Here is a 20,859-nt window from a genome sequence, read left to right as displayed (position 1 = left end):
CAAAGTCAAGTTCAAACACACTCGAAACCCTCTTTGTTCAATAGACACACACACAGAGGCAGGCTGTGGTTTAGGGTCTGGGGGTATATATTTTTATATGGGGGTTACAACTGCGGGGCGGCATAATAGCTAAAAGCGGACTCCACTTGTTTTGTGTGAACCCTTGGTATTTCTAACTGACTCGATCCTAATGATCTGAGTGGTCTGTTGGGTTTATATTCAGTGAGCATATCTGCAATGTATTTAGGTCCTAGGCCATTGAGTGATTTATAAACGAGTAAAAGTACTTTAAAATCAATCCTATATGTAACTGGAAGCCAGTGTAAGGACCTGAGGACTGGTGTGATATGCTCAGATTTTCTGGTTCTAGTCAGAATCCTGGCAGCAGCGTTCTGGATGAGCTGCAGTTGTCTAATGGTCTTCTTGGGAAGGCCGGTGAGGAGACCATTACAATAATCCACCCTCCTGGGGATAAAGGCATGAACAAGTTTCTCCAAGGCTTGACTGGAAACAAAACATCTAATTCTTGCAATGTTTTTGAGATGATAGTATGCTGGTTTAGTCACTGCTTTGACATGACTATTGAAACTAAGGTCTGTCTCCAGAATCACCCCAAGATTTTTGACTTGATTTTTAGCTGTTTGACCCCTAGAGTCAAGGTATGCATTCACCTTGAAAACTTCATCTTTATTTCCAAATATCATGACTTCAGTTTTCGCCTTGTTTAACTGAAGAAAGTTCTGGCACATCCAACTGTTAATTTCATCAATGCATTGGCAGAGGGAGTCAATGGGGCTGTAGTCATTTGGAGATAAGGCTAGGTAAATCTGGGTATCATCAGCATAGCTGTGATAGGCAATTTGGTTCTTTCTCATTATTTGTCTTAGTGGGAGCATATACAGGCTAAACAAGAGCGGTGCAAGAATTGAGCCTTGTGGGACTCCACATGTCATGGACGTCCACTTAGACTTATGCTCTCCTATATAGGCAAGATGGTTTTGTACCCTTCCAAATTTGTTCTGCTACTGTCATCATACATTAAATCATCAGTAAAGTTGAGAGGGCCTGTTCCAGAGGCAGCCATGCATGCCCATGCCATGACACCACCTCCACCATGCTTTACAGATGAGGCTGTATGCTTGGGATCATTGCAGTTCCCACATTTTTGCTTTCCCATCACTTAGAGAAAGGTTCATCTTTGTCTCATCGGTCCATAAACACAGTTCCAAAACTCTTCTGGCTCACCTTTGTGCTTTTTTGCAAACTCTAATCTTATTTTTGGTGCTGGTCAGAGGTTTGCATCTTGCTGTGTAGCATCTGTAATTCTGTGTCAAAGTCTCCTGAGGACAGTAGATTGTCAGAGCATCACCCCAGCTTTCTGGAAGTTGTTGGTGATTTTACAGACACGGCTTTTAGGGTTCATTTTCACAGCTTTTATGATTTGTCTGTCATCAACTACTGTTGTTTTCTCAGCCGATCAGGTAGTTGTTGGTTGCTGGTGTCGCTGGTGGTTTCCAAACTCTTGATTTCTCCATGTCCTTTGTTTTTGCTAGAGCTCTAATTGACTTCCTCTTTTCTTTTAGCATCCAAATTGCTTGCTTTTCTCTCAAAGTCAGCTCCCTCATCTTCATCCTGGTTTGTGTGTCATCATCGAATGCAAGATCCAGAATACAGAAGTAATGGATATAACTGATACGACACATTCCCTGCTTTTAATATCTGAAGAATTAATGCAACAGGACACAGCTGATCACTTAGAAAGACCTGTGAGGCAACTGCTCCAATACTTATGCTCACATCAGATAGAGGGATGAACTCTAAATGTGCTGAACTTCTTAGCTGGTAAAACATCTGTGTTGAATCACCCAATAATAAAATGTGACATTCTGTAGTTTTATCTCATATTCATCCTTTAATCCTATTTGCAAATGACTTGACTCCACAGCCAACAAAGCAATTTTGACTTTACTGTTCCAGTACTTTTGGAGGGCACTGTAGGTGTGACTTAACTGTCCAAGACCACTGTAAATGTAAAAAGAAGTTTAAAACCCTGTAAGTCATTCCACCTGCTATGCTCAGTATTTTTTGGAGTGCTAAATGATCTCCCTCCCTCAGAAATCCACTGTGATTTACCAATAGTAAATATGCAATTAGTGTAAATAGTTTGGACGATGTTCACGTCCTCCAAACCCAGACACGATGACGAAGGAACACCGTATGCTGCTGAAATGCATTCACAAAAGCTTGGGCTCTGCCCAGAAAAACCCCCACAGAAAGCGAGGTTGCAGTCACACCATGCGGTTTTTGTCCCAGCCTGACGCTGGGGGTGATTATGTGCAGGATTCCAGTCTGTTCGGGGCAGGAAAGGAGGGCAGGGGTTTGGTCTAATTAAACATTAGCCTGGTAAAGCCGTTAGTCTTTATGTGGGTTCGGTTTTGGCGAGTTATAGCTAGAGCCAGTGTATCCAGTGAGGCTTGATTTCACTTTACGCCCCTCTGACACAACAGGGCATGTTTTTAAGACACGAGCACAGGGTGTGGGGTGACTGTTTGTTCTCCGCCAGTCTTAACTGGGATGCATTCTGCTTTGACCCTCATCGTGCGTTAAGTTTTTTGGTTTATTTTCCTTCCCCTGCTGCCTTCGGCCTGATATCGATCCGGTGGGTTGATAACTAGTCTTATTCATATGCAAAAACCTGGTTGATTTAAAATTCATGGTTTGAAACCTACACCCACTGAAGCAACTCACGACTGAAATCAAAGCACCGTTGATCAACGTCTCAGATGGGTGTGCAGATTAAACTGATAAATGCAGATTATGCTAGCTCCTTAACCGTCGTTTCATGGGTTTGGCTGCTCTTCTGATTTAATTCATCTGTCGCCACCTTTTATAAACTCCAATAGCATCATAATTAATCATCAGGGTGTGATTATGGGGTTTTACATTTTTATTCTTATAAACCTGCTCTAATTGTTGCCACTTTCCTGTAAATTGCTTTAGTAAAAAGGTGCCTGAGCCGCAAATCAGTATATTAGAATGATTTCTGAAGGATCATGTGACACTGAAGACTGGAGTAATGATGCTGAAAATACAGCGCTGCATCACAGAAATAAATTACACTTTAAAAAATATTTACATAGAAACCAGCTGTTTTAAATTGTAATAATATTTCACAATATTACTGTTTTTACTGGATTTTTGATCAAATAAATGTAGCCTTGTGAGCAGAAGAGACTTCTTTCAAAAACATTTTAAAATAATTGCTTGATATATACAGTATATATACAATGTAATACATTTAAAATAAATAAATCAATTCTTCCTTCTGTCAGGACATACTAGAAATATTTAATCTTATCTTTAATATAGAATGCATTGGTCTGAGAACAGCAATGGCTTGTTTTCAGAATTTTGATGGGAAAATAATCAAATGAAATGGTGCATTTGTGTTAATTGTGTTAAATAATGGCAGGCAATTTTTTTAAACTCATATCTGAAGAATCAGGAAGTGTCTGAATACAGTATTTGTGTCTCATTTTTGTGTGTTGAGTTTCTGTCAGGTGCCCTCATTTCTTTTTAGGAACACCACTGATTTAAGTTAAACTGAAAATTGTTTGAGAATCTGTTAACGCAAAACACAAAAGAAATTTTGCATGTTTTTGCCAGTCCTTTTTTGTCATCTGGCAGCTAACTTAAAAGATGAAACACCAGATTGTTTCTGCTTTCACAATACAAAAGAGTAAGACAATTAGGAAATGTGTTTAACAAATAGACACATAGGTCACTGAAACAGTGGGACAGTTTGTGGAAATCTGGTCATTTTAACATATAAAGTTGATGACATGATCCTCTGGCTGAGAGCAGCAGAGACGTGGAGGTTTAAAGACTGTCTGCTGAAGGATCTCACACACACACACACACACACAGAGAGAGAGAGAGAAAATGTGCCAATCTGTGCTTAACAAGGTGTCCAGACAGAAACTATAATAGAAAACAGTAATAAAATGTGACTGTCCAACCAAGAGCAACATTCAAACGAGCAACAGCCTCTCAGGAATGCTCATTAAAGAAGAAATTAACCAGAAGCAGAGTTCATTTAACATCTGTGACACATGCTGAACACCAGCTCACCAGTCTCTAATGTGTTTAAGGACTGCTTGTGATTTAAAAAGATATAGTTTTTACATTTATATGTTATATATTTATAAGGATAATGTACAGGTTCTTCAGATCAGTGTTTTGGTTTATGGAATATTCATCTTAAAAAAAAAAGATTAATTAATCGTATTTTGATGTATAGACTTCTTCAGATCAGGATTTGGGTTTATGAAATATTAGTAATATTGAAATTCAGAAAACATTTATAGAAAAATAAATAAATAAATAAATAAATAATGATTGCCTTCTTATCAAGAACCAGATTTTTCAGAATATATTTTTTTTTCATGTTTTCAGATATTAATAAATATCTGCATATTTATAGGTTGGTTCTTCAGATCAGTGATTGTTTTATGAAATAGTAATATTACAAAGAAAGAAAGAAAGAAACAAGTAAATAAATAGGCTTATTATCCAGAACCATATTTTTAAATTGTTCTTTAAAGATTAATAGTTTTTGTTGTTTTATAGATTCTTTAATCCATTTAAACAGGAAGGAATTGGCTGTAGAATAATCATTTGCTGAATAGATAGCATTTATTTATTTATATTTTTTGCAATCTGTTCTTTGGAAGCTAATAAATGTTCTAATAAAGATTAGTAAGTTTAGTTCTTGATGTTATATAAATTCTACAGATCAGTGTTTTGGTTTATGAAATATTATTAATATTAAAATGAGAAAATCAGAAAAAATAGGCCTATATACACTCATGGTTTCCTAAAGAACTAGAGAACAAAAAGTTCAACTGTTCTCTTGTAACATCATACTCCAAAACCCCTTTGGGTTTAATTGCAGCCTGTATTTTTTAAGAGTGTGTTTATGAAAACTTATTTTTCTGCACCTACATGATTGAATTAAACTAGATGGGAAAGTGTGTCATAAGGAGCCATGTCTCTCTGTGTCTGTCTTTCTCTCACCCTCCCTCTCCTGTACCTGACACCTTCTACATCCTCCATGAACTTCTCTCTTCGGCCCATCTGCCCCCTTACCACCTCTCCCACACTCTTCCAGCTCACCCACCTACTCAACGGGTGCTCACACACTCACCCAGAGCCCGACGCCGCCAGCGGCCGCAGCAGGGGGCCTGACGCAGTACCGCCGACCACCAACAGGGGGCAACACGACGTGCATGCAGACTTCGAGAAAAAAATACATATTTTTAAAGTGGTGTGATTCAAAACTTCGTTCAGCATAGCATGCTACCACACTACTTTTACTTTTTTTTAGAATGCTTAAAATCTGCAGTATACAACAGATCACACTGTGTCCCACAATGCAATGCCCTTTTACTTTCATTTCCAGTGTAATGACTGAAACTTAATGATTTCCAGTTTGTGATTAGAGAGCCGTGATTTGTAAAATTATGTAAAAATATTGATAATGCATGCAACTCAAATTAAACACGGAAAATAATGAGGTCATGTGACAAAAATGTAGCATATTACATTTTGGAATCTTTTTATGTTGCGTATTGAATGCTGTTTCACTTTAAAAAAGAATAGTATGGAGTAGTCTAGAGTTGCATTAAAGTCTAAACATAATTAAAAACAATTATAGCGTATTATTGTAATTATTAGAGTCTCTACTGGTGTGGACTGATGACATATGGTGGACAGCAGTAAGAAACGGACAGAGAACCGCTGACACACACACACACACACACACACACACGGCGGTCGTCTGGCCGGCTTTCTGTCCCCACCTGCTGGCTAAAGAGCCAAACACACACTGAGTGAGGATTTGTGTGTTTGTAACACCTGCTAATCTTCAATTATGTTTAAATGTTCAGCCGTTTAAACTCAAAACGGCCTGTCAGTCATCTCTCTGTCTGGAGCTGGACTGAAACATGCTGATGTGTGCTGCTGAAAAACTCAACTGCATTTTTACATTTATATTTAAAAACAAATGTGAGTGGTGTTTGTCTGTGTGAAACTTGCCCTTGTAATGCTAGAATATTGTTTGAGGTTTCCAAGGTGTCACTATGCAGTTGCTAAGGTGCTCCGAATGTTATAGCACATTGCTATGTGGTCTCTAGGGAGTTGCTAGGTTGTTCTTGGTGTTGGTATGCAGTTGCTAAGGTGTTCAAAGTGTTTTTTTTAGCAAGTTGGCATGTTGTTTCTAAGGAGGTCCAAGGGTGTTCTGGGTGGTTTCCAGGGCGTTGCAATGCAGTAGCTAAGGTTTTCAGAGTGCTTTTATCATATTGGGTGATATGTGGTTTCTAGGGAGTTACTAGGGTCTTCTGGGTGTTGCTATGCAGTTGCTAAGGTTTTCAGAGTGTTTTTAGGACTTTGGCATGTGGCTTATAGAGAGTTGGTGGGGTGTATTGGGTGGTTTCCAGGATGTTGCCATGCAGTTGCTAAGGTGTTTGTAGTGTTTTTATCACATTCTTTCAGTAGCCCATCACTGCAGACCACAAGATCCAGGAGGCGTGGTTGGATCCACATCTAGGGGGGTGGAGATTGGTAGGTTTAGGTATATGTAAGTTTTGAGGAATTGGATCTGGATCCAACCACACCCCCTGGATCTTTTGTTCTGCAGTGAGGACCATCTCCATTGTTTTGTAGGTAGTTACTAGGGAGCTCTAGGTGGCTTCCAGAGCATTGCTATGCAGTTGCTAAGCTGTTCTGAGTGTTTTTATCTAATTTTTATGTGGTTTCTAGGGAGTTACTTGGATGTTCTGGGTGGTTTTTAGGTTGTTGCTATGCAGTTGCTAAGCTATTCTGGGTGTTTTAGCACGTTGCTTTGTGGATTCTAGGGAGTTGCTTGGGTGTTCAAGGTGGCTTCCAGAGTGTAGTTATGCTTTTAGCCCGTTGCTATGGGGTTTTTAGGGAACTACTAGGGTGTTCTGGGTGGTTTCCAGGGTGTTGCTATACAGTTGTTAAGGTATACCAATTATTTTATTGCATTGCTATGTGGTTTCTAGGGAGTTGCTAGGGAGCTCTGGGTGATGGAGTGCTTTTAGCATATTGATTTGTGGTTTCTAGGGAGTTATTGAGGTGTTCTGGGTGTTGCTATGCAGTTGCTAAGGTGTTCCAATTCTTTTATCACATTGATATGTGGTTTCTAGGGAGTAGCTAGGGAGCTCTGAGTGGTTTCCAGGGCGTTGCCATGCAGTTGCTACAATGTTTGTTGTGTTTTTAGAATGTTGCTAGGAAGGGTGGCTTCCAGGGCATTACTATGCCGTTTCTAAGGTATTTTGAGTGGTTGTTATAGTGTTGCTATGCTGTTTCTGGGTGGTTGCTAGGGTGTTTTTGGTGCTTTCTTTCCAAGTTTAACCTGTTTTAAGTCTGGTTACGTATTCCACATGCTTCTCCTCAACAAGACCATAATCACTACCATATAATGGTTTTCAATGTACATAACAGTCAGTGACTGTAAAATATGAATTTTACATATGGGAAAATCATATTGTGAGCTTTGATATTTGGGATATGGTCATCAGGTTACTTTTGATTGGCCATTGGGCTAGTTTTATTGCACAAATAAGGCAACCCTGTTGATAGTTTACCTGGCTGTCATTCAGATCCACAGATGAGCGAGTGATGTTGTCGTGAGCAGGTGTGGAGGTGGCTGAACGCAGGGCCTGATGTTGTTTATGTTTGGGACGGGGCCGTGGAGCAGAAGGAAGGGAGGTGGCCGTCCTGCATAATTCCACGTTTCAGTTTTTAAACGCAGGCCACAGCCTCACAGAAATATCATCACGCTGGCTCTCCCTCGCTAATTACTGCCTTGCATACCCTCCGCTGGCTCTGCTCACTTGCTCTGGACAGAGCTGCAGTATTCACAGAGAAAAACAAATGCAAAACAGTCTTTACATCAACCCACTTGGTTGAGTCTGGAAAGTGGGACCGTTTTGGGTGATACGCGGAAATATAGAATATAACGGATGGGTCATTCCTATTATTTGAACTCTGTAACCATCAAAAACCCATTTATGATACAATTTAAATATAGTTCTATAACAGAACATAGCAGACTTCGTTTATTGATGATAATTTGGTTATTTAGATAAAATAAGATGGAAATAGAGTTGAAGTTATCTTGCAAAGGATTTGATTTTTTTTTCATTTTATGTTTTTAATTCTCATTTATTTCTCAATTTTATAAGATTTCTTGCAGTTTCTTGCTTCGTATGTATATGTGCTCTATTTGTAATTTTTAATAAATACAACTATTTTTTATATAGAAATAAGTAAATGATTATAAATAAATAGTTTCAAAATGATAATAAAACTAAAACAATTGCCTGAAATTAAATATACATTAACTGAAATAAAAGGAAATATTAAAATAAATAAATGTATTTTATTTCAGCTAGCCAAGGAAACAATACCCATTTCTTTAGTGTAAGTTGAAGTACTAAAATAACTACAACAATTTTATATATATATATATATTATTGAATTTGAATTGAATTTATTTGATTCTGTAATATGTAATTTGTAAAAACAGGATGGAATGTTTTAGTCACAAAACTAACTAATACCACAAAATACATAAAATCCATTGCTATTACTGGCTTTTATTTGTTAAAGAGCTTTTACTAAAGATTAACATGATGGAAAGTCAAATTAAGCACTATTTAAGACAGTATTCCTAATGTTACGGTTTTGTTTGCATTATTTTGATTAATAAATAATGCTGAAAGACATCCACTCAAACCGTTACATTGTCCAATGAAATGCAACCTTTTGTTCACTGATAAAACAAGCTAATATGATTTTCATCTTTAAAAACATTGTTTAATATTTTATCCAAAATATTACGACATTAGGAATGACCCAGATCACACATGTAATGGTTGTATTGTGTAGGAATGTGTGTGTTTGTGTGTCACAGCTGAACAGGACACACGCGAAGGTTCATGACAAATAAACAGTCAACAAATTGTGCCGCCCGAGCCCACTGCCCACACACAGGCTGGCACGACGCCCGCGTGACTCACCATCTAATGACAGACTATTACAATAAAGTGTGTTGAATCATTGAAACAAACCCAGTGCTCAGATGGCAGATATAAACCAGTCGGGCTCCGAGCCACACCAGATCTGAGCTGCAGCATTTCATGCTCATAAATCACATATGGAACGGCCAGTAGCACCTTAGTAAATGAAAAGTACTATGGTGACAGTGCCATGGTACAGTGCTAATACAATTCTTTATGGTACTTCCAAGTATACAGCGATACTACCATGGTACTGTACATGTTCAAAATACAATTTTTTATTCAAAAATATAGTGGTCATACCATGTTATACTATAATATCACCACAGTACTTGTTTTGTAAGAGGCAGTTATTGTTACTGCTGTAAAATCATAAATTAATATTGCATTTCCTTCATATAGTGGTTTGCTGTGTTTTATTTATTTGTTTGTTGTTGTTTTGTTGCAGGGTTGTTATTATAAGCTAAAACTAAACCCATTAAAAATGTTGTTGCTTGAAATTAAATATTAAAAAAACAAACTTATTTTATTTTAGTAGCCAAGGCAAAATTTCTTGTTTTTGCTTGGTATAAGTTGAAGTACTAAAATGACTAAAATAAAATAAAATGATAAATAGACATAAAAGATAATCAAATAAAAAAGAAAATTTACAAAAATTTTAACTAAAATGAAAAATAAATAAATAAATAAAATCTAATTAAAACTACTTACAAAACTATAATAGTATATAAGTAATACTAAAATAATACTAGTTTGTTTGTTTGTTTGTTTATCCATTTGACGATAATTATCTACGATAATGATAAGTGTCTATTAACTAAAGCTAAAACCATAAAAAGTCAAATAAAAATATCAAATAAATTACAAATAAAATAATATGATATGATATATAAAAATAAAATCTAAAAACCTAAACTTATTTTATTCAGCTTGTAGCCAAGGCAACATTTCTCAGTTTTGTTTGGTATAAGTTGAAGTTCTAAAATAAAAAACAACAAAATTACTAAAACTTGAAAAAAAAAGAAAATAAAAACAAAACATTAAAATAAAAACTACTAACAAAAACTATAATAAATTATACTAAAATAAGATTGGCTTGTTTGTTTATCCATTCAATGATAATTACATTTTAGTGAAGGGTTATTATCATGAACTAAAACTAAAACCATAAAAATAAAATAAAAATATTAAATAATATTAAATAAAAAAATATATATTGTATTCAGCCAATGCAACATTTCTTATTTTCTTTCATTTAGGTTGAAGTACTAAAATAACTACAGCTAAATAAAATTAAATTAAAAATAGACATATTAAAAATGACAAAACACACAACAAAATTCCTAAAACTTGAACTAAAATTAAAGTGAAAACAAAATATAGAAATAAAATCTAATTTAAAATATTAACAAAAAATATAATAGTACATCAGTGATAAAATAGCACTGGTTTATTTTAATGCTGTTACAAAGGGGAAGTCGTGGCCTAATGGTTAGAGAGTTGGACTCGTAATCCAAAGGTTGCGGGTTTGAGTCTCAGGTCCAGCGGGGATTGTAGGTGGGGGGAGTGAATGTCCAGCGCTCTCTCCACCCTCAATACCACGACTGAGGTGCCCTTGAGCAAGGCACCGAACCCCCAACTGCTCCCCGGGCGCCGCAGCATTGGCTGCCCACTGCTCCGGGTGTGTGTTCACGGTGTGTGTGCACTTTGGATGGGTTAAAGCACAAATTCCGAGTATATCTGAGTATACTTGGCTGTATGTCACTTTTATTTATTTATTTTTATCAGACGTTTTGGTTGCAATGGCAAATTATTAGGTAATGTGTTTTTGTAATTGTCAAGCAGCAAATAGGAAAAGAGGACAAAGGGTAATAGTGAGTAACAACCAAACAACAAAGTTAAACTAGCAAAACTGTCTCGATGCTGCTGATTTTTGACATCATGGTGTCTCTCAGGAGGAAATGGAGATTTTGAGGTGCTCTCACAGAACGGGGGCCGGTGTGTGTGGAGGCCTGCGCTGGTGACAGGCTGTCCAGGCCGGGCGAGAGATGGAGTGATAGAGAGGATGGAGGAAGAGTCTGCAGTCTGCAGGAAGATGGATCACACCAGGAAGATTAATTAGTCTCTGACAGCGACAGCTAAAGTGTTATTGCCATCTGGAGAGTGTGGAACTTCAGGAGACTTCTGAGTGTCGGTGTGTGTGTGTGTGTAAGACTTGAGCTTGGCAGTGCTGTTATTGATGAAAACAGTTCTCGCCAAAATGGCCAAACGACTGAAAGGTGTCGAAGAAGGACATCACATGCGATGACCTTCACAAACAAAGTGATAATTGTGTGTGTGCGTGTGAACATGTGTTTTTGGCATGTAGAGGGAGGCGACTTTTCACTTGTCTTTTTAAAACTTATCCGAATACATAATAGTCAGGGTAGCGCCATATTTAATTTCTGACTGGAATGAAAATGAGGCTGTGAGTGGCTGTTGCAGGGTTGCCAACTCCGTGGTTTTCCCACGCAATTTTAAACTGAATTTTCCACCGGGGCTAAAACGTTTGACATATTGCATGAATTATATTTGATTGAAATACTTGTATTGGGATATTTTATATTCTGCTATTGATAAAACTGCGCTAGATGTTAAATTTTGTGAAGGAGGGACACTGGTATGGAGCATTTTGAGCAGTGTTCGTGATAACTATAGTAGTTTGATATGTATTATATTTAAAGTTTTGATAGTTTGATAGTTTGGGTTAGTTTTATTATACAAATCTGGCAACCCTAGTACTGTTGTTTAACAACATACCGATTGTTCAGTTTACGAAACGTCTTTCTGAAAACATAACAGTTCTGGAAATTATGAGTTGTGGAAATTAATCTAGGACCTTGCCATTGTAAATACTGTTAGTCTATTCCTCACAACGTGATTTACTTTCATATGATGCCCCACAACAGGGCCGTAGACAATGACAAAGATCATATGTTGCATATTATACACTGCCAAACCCTAAAACAAAAAAAATCACATGGAGTTCAGTGCAACCCAACAAATAAATAATTAGATTTTTATTTTTTTTGCTACGTCCACAATTAGGTTATGACCTCATTATAAATTCAAGAAATATATGTTCCAGTTAAATAGCCCAAAACCATGTGTCTTTTACTGAACTTGCACAAGAGGGCGACAGTGAACAGACAAAGATCCACAGAGAGCTGAATGCGACAGAGGAGATTTATGACCACTAAGGAGCATCAGAAAACAAGGAAAGAGATTGATAAATGTTGGCTGCACTGATGCACTTTTAAATGCCATTCTAATTTGTGCTATTATGCGACTGAAGATGCTCTGTGTATAAAAAAATAACTTAGTTGTCCCCTTAGAAACTAGAGTACCCTGGTACTCTAGTGATTTTTTTTTTTGGACAATTCACTTTGATAACACTGTGGTATTCTTGGAAATACCTTAGAGCAGGGATAGGCAACGTCGGTCCTGGAGTACCGATGTTCTGCAGAGTTTAGCTCCAACCCTGAAAAAAACCTACCCCTGCCTTAGAGTATCATATAAATACCATGGTAAATACATTTTAGTATTATTTCAATTATATGGTATTTTTTAGTAAGGGACTGAAAACTGTGATACACCAAAAAAGTAATGTACCATGGTACTTTTGGAACATTTTCGTTTAGTTAGACTGCCAATTTGATAATACAATGGCAATTTAATTTTAATACCTAATTTTACTTAAAATGTCCATTTAAAAATTTTTTAAAAACAAGTTTTCTTTATATGTTAGGTATCATTCACAGGTGATTTATAGATTAATACATTATATATATTTTTTTATATTAAATACTTATTTATTGCCCATTTGAGTATTTAAGTATTGGCATGCCCTTTTTACAAACAATATTTCCAAAGTACCAATAAAATATTAAATATAATAAGGACAATAACAAACAAACTGTTTTTATGCTAAGTTTCATTCACAGGTTATTTATGAATTATTATTATTATTATTATTTTTTTTTTTTTTTACAAATACTATTTCCAAAGCATTAAAACAAAAATAAAATAAACTGAAATACAAAATAAAATATTTAACATTTAGATAAGATACCATAGAATATAACCATTCAACAAGAAATTCCTTAAAAATAGCCATTGTCTTTGAACTCAAATTCCCACAATCCCCGGTTGCCACGTGCGCGTGTCCTGTCAGCAAACCGGACTAAACGTCACATTCCTGCATTCTCATCCCTGGGAGCGTGCGCGTGTGTGAGAGAGAGGGACGCAGGCTAATCTCTCCCTCCCGGACACGTCTCTGTCCACGGGAAACACACATGACCTGGCGGATTTAACCCCGGAGGACATCCGGCGATCCCCGCAGGCTCGATCGCAGATCTCGGGTGAGTATTTGCGTGCGTTTAGCCGCAGATCTGAAGGTCTCGCCGGTTTGGGGTGTTTACTGTGGCGTATCCAGCGCAGCCTGTAGTAACAGCGCGCGACCGGATGGAACGTCTGTGATGCATTGTAACACCTCACACTAGCTGCGATCCGCAACTTTGTATCTTGTTGTTGATATAATGTATCGGTTTGATCTGACGGCGGCGGCGCTTTGATCACAGAGAAATGACAGATGTCTGGCGTTCTGATTGAACCTGATGACAGCTTAGATTCTTCTGATCACTGTGTGTGTTTTGGTTTTATTGATTATAAAATCATATTGTTATGATTTTTTGAGAATAAACTATCAGATGTGTTAAGTGATTAACTGATCTGGGATCTGTTGGTGTCTATATAAATATCCTCATCTTGATCATCATGTGAGTTCCTGCAGTCTCAGAGCTGTATTCTGCTGACCGGTTCTGGACAGTATTACCGGTTTCATATCACATCGATCTCCAGTGTGGTTGCACCAGACACGGGCAGGGCCACAAACACACATATGCCTGCTTGCAGTTAAACAGCCCTGATTTTCCCCTGCTGCTTCACCCCCCTCATCAGCAGTCACACTCAGCTGGGCTGCATTTACACTAGCGATATATAGGCCTTTTTTTCAGCTGCACTGATTATTTTTGGTGTAGTTCACCTAAAATGAAAATATGCAGAATTTTTATTTTTATTATTATTATTTTTTTATCTCAACAGATTGAAGATTAAAGAAATGTAGCATTCCATCACTTGCTCACCAATGGATCCTCTGCAGTGAATGGGTGCCGTCAGAATCAGAGTGCAAACAGCTGATAAAAACATCACAGTCATCCACACCGCTCCAGTCCATAAGTTAACATCTTGTGAAGCCAAAAGCTTCGTGTTTGTAAGAAACAAATCCATCATTAAGGCCTTTTTAACTTCAAACTGTTGCTTGTGTTGCATGCTTCCTCTGTCCGTAACATTGTATTCTGTTGTGAAAACGTCATCTAGTCTGAATCAGGAGCGAAATCTGCACAGATCAAGCACCGTTTACAAGCCAAAACAGTTCTAAATGAATATGTGGATGATTTTGATGTGAGAGACAACAGGAGATGGACTTCCCGGGGTAGCGTTGTTATGGATTATGGACTCATATTTTGGCTTTAAAGTTAAATGTCTTCATGATGCATTTGTTTCTTACAAGTACACAGCATTTCTCTTCACAAGATGGTAATTGATGGACTGGAGTTGTGTGGGTTATTGTGATGTTTTTATCAGCTGTTTGGTCTCGCATTCTGATGGCACTCATTGTATATTACATTTACATTTTTAAATAATTTAGAAAACTTTTCATAGACCGCTTCATGTTCTTCACCATTTGGGTTTGCAATTACAGTTGACTACAATTAAGTTATGATGAGTGATGATGTGTATTGTGAACACTAATATCATAATGCACTTGTAATTCCACCTCTTGTTGTATAAAATCTATTCCTTGACAAGATAGGCTTTGTTTGTCTCTTAGAGCAGTGCTGATAGGGCTGCTTTAGCCGCCCACCATTGTTTATCCAATCCCTGCTGCGCTCATCATGAACTAAGATTCTGATTGGCTCAGTCCGACAGTGTCTGTGCTTCTCATTGGTCGTTTGTGGTGCTGTGCGAGTTGGAATTTATTAATTTTTTTTTTTTATTGAACAATCCTTAAATGTACAAACATCTTCACATTACAATATACAAAACAGGTGCATACAAATACAACAGAAAGAGAGAGAGAGACAAAAATAATAATAAAATAAAATACATAAAACATTAAACGGGCTAGGGGTTTTCTTGTAAATCATATTCTATAATAATTGAAAACAGATTTATTGCATTCTTCCCCTTCATCGTGCGAGTTGGAATGTGTGTGTAATGCGTTCACTTCCTGCTTCAACAGCCAATCAGAGCTGCCGAATCTCATCACATTCCATTGGGATTCAGATCACATCATGAGTGTGCGAGAGAGGTAGAGACATCGGTGTATGTGTGTGTGTTGTCTCTCCCTTCCCGGCTGTAATTGAGTTTTGTGGGCCTGTAGTTAAAAGACTGTGGTCGTTTCATATCTCGCACGTTCAGCATATGGCTGTGCTTGTTGGACAGAAAGACCATTTCAACAGCAGTTTTATATTGACAGTCTCTACAAATGCATTGCTAATTGTTAAATTGTTGAGCTAAACTCCTATGGATTATCCTGGCTGTATGTTTTAGTATTTTTGTTTTAAATGCAAATTAATGCTTATGCATCCTGAATAATAGTGTGCATGTGTGCTGCTGAAGGCCGTAACCTTGAGAGTAGAAATGAAAGCATTTGGCGTTGCATTGTTGTGGATGACATTGTTCATTGTAGGTCATACAGTACGGAGAGTGCGGCATTATCTGTCCTAAAAAGCTTTTGAATGAGCTTCATCGGCGGTTGTCTGTCATTGTAGATGTTGTTTGTTGAGTTCTGTTTGGTTGTGCTTTAAATGTTTAGAGAATAAATTGTCGGGGTGCATATTATCTGAAGATCTGTTTGGTTTTAGTTTAACTTGATTAGAAAATGATCAAATTAGTTCAACAGTTCATGTTATATTGGTACTATGATAAACTGATTATATCAGCTAGTATTTGACCGTTTAAGATGATCCACATCAAGATTTGATATACAATGGCATTCAATAAAGCATCAGGAACCTGATCTCTAGATTTGAGCATAGATAGTTAACAAGACCTGATCTGTGAATGAATCATAGTTGGTTGTGAGTGAATCGGCCCTCATTCATTGAGCTGATGTTGTTCACTGTTGATTTCTTCTTGGGTTGTTTTGAGTTAAGCAGTGATCACGCGTTGAAGAATAAAACTGTACACTGATTAGGTCTTGTAGTTTGAGTGAAAGTTTGGTATTGTTTGCGGTTCTGCTGTAGAACAGAACAATAGAAGTATTGTTTCTTTTGTTCTGGTGCTGCTGGGCTTTAGTTTTACACCATCATCATTTCCAGCACTTTCCTGGAGTTTCCTTAGTGATGCTTTGATCTTAAGAAGATTTTGGGTATCTGAAGATCTGTGGTTAATTCCGTTAGCCGTTTTGGACTATTCAGGCTTTATTTTGATAAACCTCCCCATGGCTGCATAATTTTTTGGGGAAAAAATCAAATGTCGAATTAAAATGCAATTAAAAATACTTACCAGGTTTGCTGTGCTTGTTTTTTTTTTTATTATATTATATTGTTGAATGTTAGCTGATGTGGCAATACATCAACCATAAAAATTAATATTACTACTACTAATTATAAAAAAATAAATAAAATTAAATAAAAATAAAAAAGAAATATTACTATCGTAATATTTCACAGTAAAAATAAGAATATAATAAAATAATAATAATTTTAATTTTACATTACAACTGTAATATTATAACACTAATATTTAATATTTTAATAAAACTAATATTCTTTCTTTTTTTTCATTTTCAAATGTTAAACCATGAAAATAAATTTTTATGGAAAACACGAGCAAATTCATTGATCAGACAGAATGTGTTTTGTGATCATGTTGGATGAGAACGGTTGACTGACTTCCTGTTGTCAGCGTTGCACTGGTGCTGATGTGACTGAAAGGTGTTGTCTTGACAACCAGCTGACATCATCATGGCTGTCAATCAGAGCTCCAGCCTCTGTGATATCAGGAGATCTTAAACACACACTCCGACTCAAACCTGCAAGACAATAAGTTTAAAACATCTGTTAGAAATGCTGAGCAGCTGCTAGTCTGATGGGTTTAGATTCAGTTTAGATTTCTAATTCAGCTGTTTAAATCTGAAATCTCTTCTGCTCACCAAGGCTGCATTTATTTGTTCAAAAATACAGTAAAAACTGAAATATTGTGAAATATTATTACAATTCAAAATAACTATTTTCTATGTGAATTTATTATAAAATGTAATTTATTCCTGTGACACAAAGCTGAAATTTCAGCATCATTACTCTAGTCTTCAGTGTCATATATAATCATTCTAATATACTGATTTGCTGCTCAAGAAACATTTCTATTTAATTTTTTGGAAATATAATTTAATTTTACCATTATAAATGTCTTTACTGTCACTTTTGATCAATTCACCGTGTCCTTGATGAATACAAATATTACAAATAAGCACAAAAGTCTTAAATATCATCTAGTTTACTGTGGTAATCATATTTACTTATTCATAATAACTGTGGCTAATATCTTAGTCTGTGAAATCTGAATGCTGTTTTGTCTGTCTATTAAAAATTGTCAGCTCAGATTTAGAGAAACTCACACATTTCACAAGGTTTGTGCTGGTGAGAGTTAAATGGCTTTGCACACAGATTGTATTGACACTGCTGGTGTGATTGATCGTTGTTTCAGTTTAAGAGCTCCAGGTTTCATCATTGTCCCAGTAGATCCTAAAGTCCATCATAGTGAGGATCTTTAAAGGGGTCAAAATTCACTTTACAAGTTTTTTTTTTTTTAAATCCCTATTTTAAAATCCCCTTTCTCAAATCAGGCTGTTCTGAGGTTCCTGTCAGAATGACGTAGTTCTGTACAGACCGCTCCTACGAGAGTTGATTGACAAGACCGTCTTACCTTAGACCCGCCCTGAGAGAGCTGAGAGCTGTCCGACTCCGGTGCAGGGGAACAAGATGTCTCAGATTAAGCGATTGAGGCGTTTTGTTGTTTGTTTGTAATAATGAACATAGCAGTCGTCAGTTACTCCCGACATCTGAGCCGCTGAAGACGCAGAGGATTAACGTTACATTCATTTGTGAAGTGAATGCGCCGATCCCCAATCTGCCTAAATGCGTCTATGTTCGCGCAAATCATTCGTGACCCAGCTTTATCTACAGAAAAAGTGAGTATAAGTTTTTTTTTATGAATCTTTGCAAATCGTATGTTATAGACTTTTCATTAAGACACTAAAGAATCATATCAGCTTGTGGAAAATGAGCATCCGATGACCCCTTTAACAAACAACAACACCTCTGTGTCAGAATCCATGTGTTAGACATCAGCTGACCACAGGAAGGGCGCAGAACGCAGTTAGTGAGCACTTTAGCATGTAGCAGAAATACCAATAATATTGTCAAAATCAAATTGAGTTTGGGTTCAGTAAGATTTTTTTGATGTTTTATAACAAGTCTCTTCTGTTCACCAAGGCTGCATTATATTAAAATGCAATTTATTCCTGTGATCAAAGCTGTATTTTCAGCATCATTACTCCAGTCTTCAGTGTCACATGATCCTTCAGAAATCATTCTAATATACTGAAACATCTGTAGTGTTTGTTTAAAGTGACAGTCTTTTGAGCACATTTGCATGTCTGTGTCTATCAAGGACTGTGACGGTGTTTGTTCAGTTATTACAGTCTGATAGTAAACGCTGAATATTTCTTTATATTGCACCAGGGTAAAGTGTACAGGAGACTTTGAACTTCCCGTCAGTGTGTGTTTGAGTGTTTGGCACATCCACAGGTTTGCTCGTGTATAATTAAACATGCATCATTGACAACATAAAATGGCATAATGCTACATGTATATAAGTGAAAGTGAATATTATTGTAATTTATTAGACTTTAGATATTATTGCTTATTTTATTATTCTATTATTATCAGATTTTGATGCATTTCTTTCTCTGGAATAACATGCACTGATGGAACATGTTGGGAAAGTCATCCATCATGCTGATGTCACTGCTGTGATGATGCCGGCGTGTGTGTGTGTGTGTGTGTGGGGCGTGTCTGTGAGCTCTTTGTTCAAACAGCTGTTGTGAGCAAGTGTAACACACGTGGAGGATTTTACACACACTACTGCACCAGACAACAAAGACCAGACACACACACACACACACACACAGCATCGCTATCAGCGCACAGTCTCTCTCTCTGCTGTTCTGTCACCCTTCTCTTATTTTGATTCCACATTTGCACATCGAGTCGTTCCAGGTTGAACATATGCTTCTATTTATCGCTCCATCAACCCACTTGCTCCATTCAGTTTTAGTGTTTTGGTCAATTTAATGTGCTTTACTGCCATGACTGCACAGTTGTTATACAGACACAGAGGGAAGTAGTATTAACAAAAAAGATGTAACCCAATGTTTTATATATATATATATATATGTATGTGTGTGTGTGTGTGTGTGTGTGTGTGTGTGTAAGTATGCGTATATATGTATAGATTTTCTTTTGAAATTTTTCATTATATGAAATATACGAACGTTGATAATAAAAAGTCAGAATAATCAGAAATGTTTCTTGAGCAGCAAATCAGAATTTTAGAATAATTTCTGAAGGATCATGACAATGAAGACCGGAGTAATGATGCTGAAAATTCAGCTTTGCATCAGAAAAATAAAATACATTTGAACACATTCAAATAAGAATCAGCTATTTAATATTATAATAATATTTCATATTACTGTTGCATAAATGTATGATATTTTAATTAATTCCTAGTTATAAATAAAAAACGCATGCTTAAAAATTAGAATTTAAGCAAATCAAAAAATGTGAAATCTCTTTTTCTGTCTCTCATTTCTTCATTGATTTCTTCTCCTCTTCTTCGCTCTGTCAGATTGTCTCTTTGTCTTTCCGGTGGTCTCTGTGAGCGTCTGTAGACAGACGGCTCTGCTGTGAGGTGATCAGAGAGCAGTGAGACAGACAGGGATCTTACTGCAGTGCTGCAAAAAGGAACTATTTTGGTGGGACATTAGACACATGTTAAACAGCTGAGCACACGCACACACACACACACGCGTTATACTGTTGTTTCTTTCTGTTCTTCTTTTGTTAGTGTAGCTGTGCTGTTGTCATTGCTTGTGGTTCATGTGTTTGTGTATGTAGATGGAAGCTGTTCTGGAACAACATGACGTTTTATTACAGTTTCAGATGTTATATTTAAGCTCTGTTCACACCACCAGCATCTTCAGTGCTTTAAATGACTAGTTACTCGAGTGGTTTGTCACTAGGAAATGTTCTAAGTTCCTGATTTCGTTAGTCATTAAAATTGTCAGTAAAAAACACACAAAAATCTTTAAAAATGAGTTATTTTGAAAAAAAAATGTAATAACTTTTTCTGCCCCTCAAGCAACTTTTCTGATGATGTAATCAATGGGAAAATATTATTAACCAATTCATTTTCCAGCTAATTAGACCCAAAATACATTCAAATCAAAAGAAAACATGAAATCAAAATTGCAATGTTTAATTTCTTTTAATGCGATGTATTGGATTAAATGAAATAAAGTTTTTAGATTATAAAGTCAAATTTTCAAAATGCATTCATTAAGATTGCTTAGAATCAGCTTGAA

At 36.6% G+C, this 20,859-nt stretch overlaps 1 protein-coding gene across 3 annotated transcripts in view; it reads left to right on the top strand.

The window, feature by feature from the left end:
- Positions 1 to 13,301: 13,301 nt before the first annotated feature.
- LOC306856343 (CBP80/20-dependent translation initiation factor-like) overlaps positions 13,302 to 20,859 on the top strand; it is a 73,890-nt gene continuing 66,332 nt past the window's right edge. For 2 of the 3 annotated variants that reach the window (XM_079395575.1, XM_079395574.1), the window contains exon 1: positions 13,336 to 13,504. The gene's annotated coding sequence lies outside the window, so the exon portion shown is untranslated. Of the gene's footprint in view, positions 13,505 to 20,859 lie in introns of all 3 variants that reach the window. The other variant, XM_079395576.1, reaches the window with a different exon arrangement.

The sequence above is a fragment of the Barbus barbus genome, assembly GCF_936440315.1.
Source record: "Barbus barbus genome assembly, chromosome: 36".
NCBI lineage: Eukaryota > Metazoa > Chordata > Actinopteri > Cypriniformes > Cyprinidae > Barbus > Barbus barbus.
Note: the sequence above shows the minus strand (reverse complement) of the source record. Positions and strands in the feature narration are given on the sequence as shown.